The sequence below is a fragment of the Lygodium microphyllum genome, chromosome 20, assembly GCF_053477565.2.
Source record: "Lygodium microphyllum isolate KBCC chromosome 20, Lygodium_microphyllum_v1.1.10, whole genome shotgun sequence".
Lineage (NCBI taxonomy): Eukaryota > Viridiplantae > Streptophyta > Polypodiopsida > Schizaeales > Lygodiaceae > Lygodium > Lygodium microphyllum.
The window spans coordinates 133,790,424-133,802,798 of NC_141154.1; positions in this window are offsets into that span (position 1 = coordinate 133,790,424).

Genomic DNA, 12,375 nt, shown 5'->3' on the forward strand with positions numbered 1-12,375 from the left:
GACTGTGACAAAAAACACGGCATGTCTCTTAGTGCCAATGTCTTACATGGATAGAGCATAGATCAAGGGGCCTGATCTGACACATCAATAGCATCTTGATCATAGTAAACATAATCCCGAGCATCATTGCAGACCCATCAACTCTGCCATTCATGCAGAAGTACATTCATTGCCATACATCTCCATTGACTGCATGTACCTCAAGTGGCATACATGGGTGCCATTAGTATTTCGAGGTATCCAAGAGGGATCATTGGGGCAGAAAAGTGGGGCTTATAGAAGTACCTACACCTGCAAACAAGTATTGGGCTCCGAATCACCGGGAGGTGGGCAAAGTTCCCCTCGGGCCGGGTTGTGTACCCCTTCAGGGTCTCAAGTGGTAAGGGAGGGTCACCTCTCTTTTGTCTTACCACCTCGCCTAGCATCGGCCTTTTTCCTCAGTCGGAGTATACATGGTAGAAATTTTTAATTAGCAATCAACATGAGACGCATTGGAAAGAAGACATTGGGCCTTTTCATGAGATGCAAGGAATGATGAAGGTTGGGGTAGGGGTTACCTTGGCAGTCCAGTGACTCACTGGCTGCTACTTACCCAATTTACAATGGCTAATATTCATCCAAGATCATAAGACAAAGAAAGGGTTAATGTCAGCCATTACAATGAATTTCAGGAAGAGGTATGATGCTTGTATGCAATCTTGAATCTCTCCAACAATGGATTAAAGCTCAGCAAGTGGCTGAATTGAGAGATTAAGATCAGAGTGGCATAACTCTTTAATGCTTGTGACGACCGTTTAAGCCCAAATCATCATGATGCAGCTTGCTCCATTGATCAAGTTTGGTTGTTGGTTGGGCATTCGTGGAAAAGTGCTTCAGCATTTGAGTGCTCTTGTTGATGAAGAAGGCTCTCAAGCTTATCCCCGAGCTTGAGCTTCAAGAATGGGAAGCTTCAAGTGAAGCTTTCATGGCTGCCCGCAAAGCTCTCATGCATGCTGAGATCAATGGCTTCATTGAGTAAGAGAAATCCTTCAGGGGTTGAATGGGTTGTGGGGTTGAGCCCTCTAGGTCAGAGAAAGCTTCAATTAGAAGAATCCATGGCTGCCCCAAACTGTTTCAAACAGTCCCAACTGGTGTCCACCATGGAAGATGATTTACGGGTCAAGATGCCAAGGGGAAGAGGAAGGGGTATGTTGAATCAGTGCCCAGGAGTGTTGGGGAACGTAGCAAAGCAGGAGGAGAAGGTCAGGAGAGCTGGGGGAGGGGCAGGCAGAGCAAGGAATAGCAACGCAAAATGCGCCACGATTTTTGGGCTATTCCCTGGGCCCTCTACCTGGCTGTGCAATCCACAAGGGTGTTGTCCTTGGTCAGGGGGGAGTTGAAAAGGCTCCTGGACCCTTAGATGGGGACTCCCATGGCTCCTCCGGAGGGAAAGAGAAGATTTTTACTGCTGTGTGGCTATGGCAGCTTGCCTAGGAGGAGCAAGAAAGGGGCTGAAGCAAAAAGTAACTCAGATTTTGCCCTCTTCCATCTCTTAGGACCCTAAACTTGTCCTGGAACCCTAAAAATTTGCATGAAAAGAAGTGACGACCTGTTATTTTAATTGTTTTACCTCCAAATATGCCTGTCTCCAGCCATAGCTCCTGCTTGCTCCAAAAAGCTGAAGTTAACTGCAGTCCTTCTTGCTGTACCTGAACCTATAAGCTGAGTAACTAGGGTTTTTGGGATTTGAAAAGGGAGAAAGGGGAAAGAGGAAAAGGACCAAATCCTCAAGCTCTGATACCACTTGTAATGAAAGAAGCTGAGGGGAGACAGAAGGAGAGCCGAGGAGAGAGAAAGAGAACACGAAGAAGAAGGAAGAAGACTAGAAGAGGAGAGAGAAAGAGAGAAAAGAGGAGAGGAGGGAGAAGGAAGCCATGGAAGCTAGAGATGAAGGTGAAGAGTATGATCTTGATAATAACTGGTTGCCATAATCTAGGGCTCTTACACCTTGAATACCCTGGTCAGTGTGACAGGGTGTCTAAACCCTAGTCAGTGTGTATCCCGCTTGTTACATCTCGCTTTTAGGTTAAGTAATGTACGAGAGCCACATTGATGTGTTTGATCAATAACACATTTCATTGACATCTTGATGAATTTGTTATTGCATTCTTGGATGATATATTTGTATATTCTTAAGATCATCAAGAACATGAGATGCATTTTAGAAAAACTCTTTGGACTTTTAGGGAACATATACTTTATGCTAGATGGAGAAAATGTTTCTTTGTAAAATATAAGATTGTTTATCTAGGAATAGTTATTTTCTAAAGAGGGGATTTATATATATCCAAAGAATGTAAAGAATATTATTAATTGACATGTACCAAAATGCGAGAGAAATGTGAGAAACCTGTTGGCTACTCTATATACACCTCTTCTTGTAATTCACCATGCAAGAAGGTATTCTTAACATCCATTTGCTACAAGCTCCAACCTTTGGCTTACTGCTAAAGCAATTGCATATCTGATGGTTGTTATCCTAGCAATTGGACTAAATATATGTTTATAATCTATGCCATATATTTGAGCATAGTCTTTTGCAACCATCCTAGTGTCATGCGTGCTAATAGAACTATTTGCAAATGCTTAATTTTGTAGACACGCTTAGAGCCAATAACTTTCTTGCCCTTAAGTAATGGCACTAGATCCCTCAAGATACATATTCAATATCAAAGTCAGCTCAATATTTCAATTTTGAGCCACTTTCCCTTTCAATATTTCAATGACTTCCTGACATGCATGTGACCAAACAAAAGGTTTATAAGTTTTCTAGTATGTTCAATCAAAGGAGTACCTATCTTAGAAAAATATCGAGTATGAGTTCTCTCAGGTTGAGCTAATCATAAGAAGCTTCTCATATCTCTCACACAATTTGGTAGATGCCAATTAATAATGTTCTTTACATTCTCTAGATTTATATGAATTCCTTGTTCAAAAATAACTCTTCCAAAATAAACAATCTTATCTTTTACAACAAAAATTTGCTTCGTTTAACATAAAGTTTATGTTTCCTCAACACCTAAAGAGTTTTTCTAAGATGTATCTTATATTCTTGATGATTTTTAGAATATACAAATATATCATCCAAGAAGGGAATAATGAATTTATCAAGATATCAATGAAAAATGCTATTTATCAAACACATGAATTAGTTAATCTAGACCATACCTAGACTGAAAGGTAGTCTTAAGAATATTCTTATACTTTATATGGATTTTTTGTAACCCAATCATAAGTATATTTTTTAAAATACCTCTCCACTACTCAATTGGCTCAATAAATCATCAATGTGTGAGGCGCATTTGTTCTTTATGGTTCGCTTATAAAGACCTTTATAATCAATACAAAGTCTATGTGTTCCATCTTTTTTCATTTGGAACAATTTAGGAGCACCCCAAGGAGATACATTGGGTCTAATAAATCCCTTTTTCAAGAGATCATCAAGTTGTAGTTTAAGCTCCTTCATGTCTTCTATATTGAATTGATAAGGTGCTCTAGAGTAGGATTATGGTTCTAAATAAAACTCTATAGAATGGTTAATTGATGTAGGTGGAGAGATACCTCTCACATCATATCAGAAAATCCATCATTGTATTCATCTAACAATTTATCTATGTGTTTAGGATTTCTCTTTGTCTCCTCTAGCTTCAACTCTCTAGCAAAGGTTAAAAAGATCTTATATCCTTGTTTAATTCCCCCCAAAATTTTTGTGGCCGAGATGATAAAATATTCACAATCTCTCTTCCTTCCATGAGTTGTGTGAAATTCCCGGGTAGTTCACTATATGTATGCCCTCTATATCACATGCGTTCAAGGCCTACTTATAAATATTCTTATTTGTGAATTTTCTTAAAATAAAACATAACCCTTTTCTATTCAATCTATAAGTAACCCCTTTACATGGGACCGTTTTGTATGTAAAAAATGTGTAAAAATGGTATTTTAAAAATCCCTTATGTTGAACTCACATGATACATACATATATTTATGACTGATCTCCCTAGGATGAAATTCATCATCTTTTTCTTTAAAAATCAAAGATCTCTCTTCACAATCAATGAAGGCATGATTTTTTGTTAACCAATCCATTCTAATTACCACATCTATTTTCCTTGTGTAAAGTACATAAAAATCATTCTCGTGTGTTTCATTGTTTAACATGAAGGTCAAGTTTTGAATCAAGCCCTTAGTAAAATATTTCTTCCCATTAGCCAATTCAACTTTTGGCTGTATTGTTTGATCAAATTTTAGCTTTTGCTATTTAATAAGTCTGAAAGACACAACGAAATATGTATTTCCAGAATCAATAAGAAAGTTTACCTTCTGTTTATCAATTTCACCACAAATTATTCAAAACACTTAAAATGGTCTAAAAATAAATTTCAAACACTATCTTCACACATGTAAAGTAAAGTTCTATATGACTTTAATTGATAATGTTACATCCTCCGCTTCTTTCAAAAACTCTATTATGAGAAATGGAAGGATGGATGTTCTCATTGCAAACTATCCAGATGAATCCAAGTTGCATCCTCTATAGGATATGTATCCCATTTCACCGACACCTCCACAATATCTCTACCTCTAAGATGTCTGACTTTACGATCTAATACTAATTCTAGTTTAATCTTCCATGTTCCATCTTGTAATCTAAACTTGTGCTACAAAAGATTATGAGAGTTAGAAACATACTTTTTCAATAAACTCACATAAAAAGCAGGATGAACCTTGACATGAGATGACAATTCAAGTTTATATGCAAGTGAACCAATTTTCCTTAGAATCTTTTATGGGCCTGCAAAATGTCAAGATAACCTTCTATCTTTCCCAAGAATTAGGTTACTTTGACAAGGTTCAACTCTTTTTAAAAAAACACATCACCCTCACGAAACTCTAGTAGTCTTATTTTCTTCTTATGGTATTTCTTTTGCATTAGTTGTACCTCTTTAATTATTTCTTCATTATTTTTAATTAATTATCTATTATTTTAAGCATTTTTAAAAATGTTCTATACTATTTGAGGCATTAGAAAATTTAATAGGAGCCACACAATTATAACTATACATTGCTTCAAAGAGAGTCATTTGAATGGATGTATGCCGCCATTAACTATTGTATGAAATTTTAATTAAGACCAAATATTTAGTCCAATTTTTTCATTTTTCATTTGCATACATTCTAAGCATGTCTTTTAAAACTAGGTTTTCTCTCTCTATCTCTCCATCAGTTTTTGGGTCTTCAAAGATAGGTCCTTTAGTTACAAGGGTATTATTGTGAGCCTGATAAATTGGTTGAGATGGACATTCATAATTGAATAATCATGACAAAACTTATGTCATAGAAGTTTTCATGAAAAGCTATTGTCATGTTTGTTTTCTTGTTTCAAGTTTAGTTTACCTGAGCAAACATAACTTTTGACACATAACTCCAAATTGAGTACATATTTGATAGAAAGAAAGCTTGTGAGTCCTAGCACATCATAAAAAATTTCCCTAAATTTTTTTCCCTAAGAGTCTCCCAAATAGAAACTTTTAGGGTTTCCAAGCAAGGTATATCTACAATTCAACATATTCGCAATCCAAAGGATGATCAATGATGATTGAGTGAACTTCTTCTATGCTTAAGATTCATAACATAAGATACTCATAACATGTACAATTCATCAAATTTAAGCATAAAAAGAATATGAATTAAGAATAGAAGAGATACTACATAGATATACTTCTTGATAGTCTTCTTCAAGAAATTGGTTGTAGTCAATCGTGATAGCTTTGATACCATGTTGAAATGTAGAGAGACAAGATATGTAGAGATGTGATAGAGAGAGAAGAAACACATCATATATAATCCCAAAAACTATATCATATAGATCACAATCTATATATATATATATGGGTGAGATCTAGACTAGATAGGGTGAGCTATGTATAGGCTCAGTAGGAAAAGAGTCCAAACAATCCAAACATCAATAGGTTTAGATGATTTCTTGGTAGGAGAAGTTCTAGTACTTATCCCAAAAGCACTATGTACTAATAGAACTCGACACTACAAGGATTTGAGCTAGTAGCGACGCTGATTAGCGACGGCAGATAGCAGCGTCGCTATTGGCGTCGCTATTGGCATCGCTATTGGCGTCGCTATTTGCGTCGCATTTGTGACGCAAATAGCGACGCTCCACAGGGAAAAAAAGCGGGCCGAAACCGAGCGCGGTTTTCATTTCGTGTTTGCAGCTTGTGTGTTTTGAGAGCGAGAGCGAGGGAGAGAGCGACCGTCGTGAGAGAAGGAGAGGAAGAAGACTTGCCGCCGCCGCCGCCGCCGCCGTTGTTCGCGAAGGAGAGGAGGAGCCTTCATCGCAAAGAGGAGCCGCCCCACGCTCGCCATATCTCATCGATGAGTCTCCCTCTCTCTTTCTTTTGCTTGTTTAAGGTTTAAATCACTTTCTCTTTTGCTTGCTTAGGAGAGGAAATGAGAGAGAAAGAGAGGGAGAGGGAGAGAGAGGGAGAGAAAGAGAAAGAGAGGGAGAGGGAGAGGGAGGGGGAGGAAATGAGAGAGGGAGAGAAAGAGAGAGAGGGAGAGGGAGAGGGAGAGGGAGAGAGAGGGAGAGTGCATTCTCTCTCTCCCTCTCCCTTTTGCTTGTTTAATGTTTAAATCACTTTATTTTTTGCTTGTTTAGGAGAGGAAATGAGAGAGAAAGAGAGAAAGAGAGGGAGAGAAAGAGAGGGAGAGGGAGAGGGAGGGGAAGGAAATGAGAGAGAGAGAGAAAGTGAAAGAGAGGGAGAGGGAGAGGGAGAGGGAGGGGAAGGAAATGAGAGAGAGAGAGAAAGAGAAAGAGAGGGAGAGGGAGAGGGAGAGGGAGGGAGAGTGCATTCTCTCTCTCCCTCTCCCTTTTGCTTGTTTAATGTTTGAATCACTTTCTTTTTTGCTTGTTTAGGAGAGGAAATGAGAGAGAAAGAGAGAAAGAGAGGGAGAGGGAGAGAGAGAGGGAGAGAAAGAGAGGGAGAGGGAGGGGAAGGAAATGAGAGAGGGAGAGAAAGAGAAAGAGAAAGAGAGGGAGAGGGAGAGGGAGAGGGAGGAAATGAGAGAGGGAGAGAAAGAGAAAGAGAGGGAGAGGGAGAGGGAGAGGGAGGGAGAGTGCATTCTCTCTCTCCCTCTCCCTTTTGCTTTTGGAGAGTGTTAAGATATATTGTGAGAGGGAGAGGAAATGCGAGAGAAAGAGAAAGAGAGGAAGGGAGAGGGAGAGAAAGAGAAAGATAACATATATTGGAATGATAGCATATCCATGATTATGGTAAGGTATCCACTTTACTTTTTTTATGGGTACCATTACATCGACTCCTTAAGAGGGCTAAAAATTAGTCATACACTTTATAAAGTCTAATTAGGAGATTTAAGATGCACGATAATAGATATATCGATAATGGTATGCAATGTGCTGTGCCATGGGCCACGTACATTGGTGACTCTTTAAGATGGCTTAAAATTGGTCATGTCCTTCATAATGTCCAAGTAGGGGATCTAATTGTGATATGCATAATTCATTGTTTTTGTATTAACTTTATAGGCATAACAAATTAGAAATCATGCCAACTAGTCAACGGAAGGACTAAAAGAAAATGATACCCTAGCTAATGGTCATTACGATACTTCATCAAAATGAACCCAAAAGTATTGTTATAGAAGAAGAATCCCTTAAATTGAGTATAGGATATTTTCTCTCAGGTCTTATGACTATGAGTAGAATTGATTGAAATAATTTTATTACTATAGTTGATAAATTTCATAGATGGCATTAATTTTAATACGTGATCCTAGGACAAAAAAACACCATTTCTAAGATGCTTTTTGTTGAGACTGATTTATTATTAGACTAAGAGATCCTCAATGATGCTCATAAATGGATTACTTATACTCAAAGCCCTCTAGTGCAGTTTTTTACAATAACGAATAATTATCTACCAGGACAAACAAATCCTTGAGCATGATACATGGCCGAGATATAACATCAATAAATCTCTCAACTACTATGTACAATGCAAGATTTATGGTCAACTTGCAACTTGATATACATCTCCATAAAGCTATCCATTTAAGCCTCGTTTGCTGTAATGTAGATAAGATGGAAAACGAAGAAGGTCTTATTGTTCAAGATCGCGAGACGTATCTTAATCAGCGTGTCCCATGTCCTTGCTCTCAATGCAAGTTGGCAATTAGATGAAAACGCCGATTGTCTATAGAACACGTACGACGATTTGGCGAGTTTCAATCTGAGATCATTGATCAGGCGATTGCGGATTTTTAGCAAATGATAATTTGAAGTTAAAATTAATCATGCATTGTACTCGCAAGCTAATTGAAAACCATACACAATAAGAGCCTAGTAGCATGAGGGTTTCCTCGGTGCTAGGTTCGTGCAACGCCGCATAAGAACAGTAGTTGAAAATCATTGAAAGGATGTTTTCCACATGTGCACAATATTGATTTTATAATTGTTTGAGCACTTGGCATCCACAATATGCATAAATCATGGAAATATTTAAAGGTATCAGAAATCCTGGATGCACAGCAATTGTTTTCATTAGGACCTTGACCCACGTTGAGTGAGAGACAGGTCACCCTAAGCCATAGGCTAGTCGTGAGGTCTAAGGGAAAGAGAAGTAAGGACAATGGTACATTCCTGTATACGATTAAATGGTACCTTGAGTGGATTTTATGCGAAATGTTTATATGTTGAGCGATGCATCGAGGGGCCAATCCCCAAGGTGTAGGAGAGTCGCAGAGGGGTGGCGGCATTCAGCCGTTGGAGGACCCCCTATGTCTGTTCTTCGTGCCATTAGGCAATGTGTAAGGGACTCCCTCTGAGGAGTAGTGGTGAGAGAAAAGTGGACTACAAATGACGTAATACAAACGCAAGATGTCTAGGAAGGCAATGTATGTGTCATCAACGCTCCTAGCTGCGAGGCCGTGGGGTTGTTGAGCGCATGAGATAGAGGTCCGGCTAGTGCACGAGCCAGTGCCGGCCCGTTTTAGGTTCCATCAATGGTGCGTCTGCTGGGAGCCGCTTAAAAGTGGCGGTCCTCGAATCTTGGTTGTCTAGGGACCAACTTGCATTTTATGCCAAAGGATACTGAGATTGATCCGTTATTTAACGATAAGCATCGTCTAGCAGAAATCCAAAAGCAAGAAAGAGACGAAAGAGCTAGGCGACGTGCTGAAATTTTTAGGAGATATTCCCCTAAGCGTAGTGGTGCTGAACCCTTACGAGGGAGTGGATCTAGTGGTCTTGGGGCCACAAGCAGTAAGTTAGGAGAAGGTGGAAGCTTTAGTGCTCCCCTTTCTTCCATAAGCCAGTCTTTATCAAGTGCGGGAGGTGTAACCCCACCATCCCCTATTCCTAGTGCAAATCCAATCCTCGTCATGGCGCAGCCTATTGCAATTCCAGCAGGAACGACAGATTTGCCGGCTCTAGGTTACCCGCTACCCATTTTTAAAGGGTTGGTTGAGGAAGATGCAGAACTCCACATCAGGGAGTTTCAAAAGCTGATGTTTAACTGTCGCATTCAAGAAGAAGGGCATTTAATGATGTTCTTCAACATGACTCTCAAAGGAAGAGCCGCTATATGGTATCATGGTTTAGAAGCCGGAACCATATTGAATATTGATTCATTTTATGGAGCTTTTCAAAGGGAGTTTGCCCCTGAAAGGGGTTGACAATATTGGTTGCGTGTACTCAACATGACCCGCTAAGAACCACATGAGGATATTCGTGCTTATACGAAGAAGATAAAAGAGGTTTTTCGTAAGTTGGACACCTCTATTCCTATCCCCGCAGCTGCCCAATTGCAATATTTCCTACATGGTTTGGACTTTAACATCCAATTGCAGTTGAGTAGTGTCCCCTTGGGGGATATAGATACTGCGATTACACGAGCACAAGAGGTGGAATCCCGACTACAAGCAGCCTACGCTTCTCGAGGCAATTCGAATATGGGTTTAGTATTGGGAAACAATATGGCGATGGCCAATGGCAGTAGTGGCCAAGGGATAGCGATGGCTAACCCTAATGGGAGAGGGAACATAATGCAGAATGTCCCTTTATTACCAGCTCCCCCTAGCATGTCGATGCCTACGAGCAGTCAAATGGCTCCAAATGGTGGAGGCCATGCGGTCAATTCTAATACCATGCCTATGGCTCAACAACTAGTGCCTAATCAAATTGTTAGGCCGATGGAACGACATGGTAATGACCAAGGCTATGAGTCGAGTGCTTCCAATGTTCTTGGCGAGGTTAAGGACATGATGAAGCATTATACTGACATGATTACGGAGCAGTATCGGCAAATAGCCGTTGATGTCAACTTCCTTAAAAAACAACAAAATTTGATAGGAAGTAGATACCCAGATGAGGGTGCACCTTCGAGGTTTAGTTGCAAATGGTGTGGTGGGCAACACTATCCAAGAAATTGCCCAAATGTTAAGTGTGACATCTGTGGAAAATCCGGCCATTTAGCAGCTACTTGCTGGAGTAAGATCAGTTCCCTCCAGCGAGGTAGTCGGCAACCAGGGCCTGTTAATCATCGTGCCCAAGGAAATGATTCCCAGTGAGAAGACGGGCCTAAACAAATACTTCAATGACTAAAGACTACAGTGGAGGAGCTACCCAGTGGTAGTGGGGTTAGCTTGATTGAGGCTGTATGCGTTAATGATGCTGAAACCTCTAATCTGCGAGCTGTTCTTACAAGAGGTCAAAAGGTTAGAGAAGCTGACAAGGATAAGCCTGTCAACAGAAACCCTAAACAAGGTGACAAAGGAACGCAAGTTTTGGATCCTGCCATGGAAGGGGGACCTTTGAAGCCCATGGAAAGTAAAGCCGATAAGGAACCACCAAAGAAGAAGGTGAAAGTTAAGAAAGAGGCAATAAAGCCGGTTCAGCGACCTAAAGAGTGGATGGTTTGGCGTGAAAAGCGAGCTCTATCGAACTATCATGAATTTGATTTGGCGAGCTCTCTTTGCGAAGTCAAGCCGGATGTGAATCTTTTACAGCTTATTAAGCTTTCCCCAGGAGTACGCAAGGAATTTAGAAAGATCCTACGTACCGGGTATATGGTAGAACCTTTGGGTATTGCGCGAGTTGGTGATGATTGGTTCGAGCATGCTCCGAAGCATTGCCCAAGGGTTGCAGCCTATGTCGATGGGATATTAGTAGATTATGCCATTGTCGACACGAGATCATCTATTAACATTATGAGTTCTGAACTGATGGAAAGGTTGGGTCTTGTGATCTAGAAAGATATCTCCACAATTCTCAGAATGGCAGATGATAGTTTGAGACAGTCGAAAGGCTGCATTACTAAGGTCCATGTCACTGTTGCAAATGTAGAATGCCTGTTGGACTTTAGGGTGATTCGTTTTGCAGGCCGTCCAAGTTACCAAGTATTACTTGGACGACCTTGGATCTTGCAAGCGGACTGCCAAGTAGACATACCCACCGGTCGACTAATATTCGGCAGAGGTGCCCAGCGTGTGGTGGTTGATGCTTATCCTGAGTCCCCACAGAGTGAGAGAGCTCCTCTATCTTCTACAGAATTGGAGACATTAGAAGATTTATCTGCCAGTGAGACATCATCGAGTGATGAGTCCAAAGAGGGATCCACCATGGAAGACATCTATCAGATTACTTTGAACGAGCCGATAGGGCTAAGATCGTATAAGAGATGCAGATGTTATCGGGCTAGACCTTGGTACGCCTGATGATTCGCGGTCAATCAAATTAGGTTCTATGCTCAACACAGTAGAAAGGGAGGACTATGTGGCCTTGATTCAGGAATTCCGTGATATCTTTGCCTGGAGTTATGATGAGTTGAGGGGCATTCCTCCTAGTCTTGCTATCCATACAATTCCGTTGAAAGAGGGCAGTCGTCCTGTACGACAGAAAGTAAGGCGTATGCCTTTCGAACTGAGGGACGGACTGTTTGAAGAGTTACAGAAGCTTCGGAAAGCAGGTTTGATTTTTCTTGTGCAACACACGGAGTGGTGTTCGCCAGTTGTGATCAGAAAGAAGAAGAATAATCAAATCAGATTATGTGTAGACTTTAGAGAGTTGAATAAGCAGACATTTAAGGATTACTACCCATTGCCATTTATTGACCAGATTTTGTATCAATTAGTGGGTAGGGAGATATATTCGTTTATGGATTGCTTTGCAGGATATAACCAGATGGCAATTGCAGAAGAGGACAAGTTGAAGACAACTTTTATTATTGTATTTGGTACTTTTGCATACCATGTGATGGCCTTTGGTTTATGCAATGCTCCTGGTTCGTGGCAACGAACAGCAGA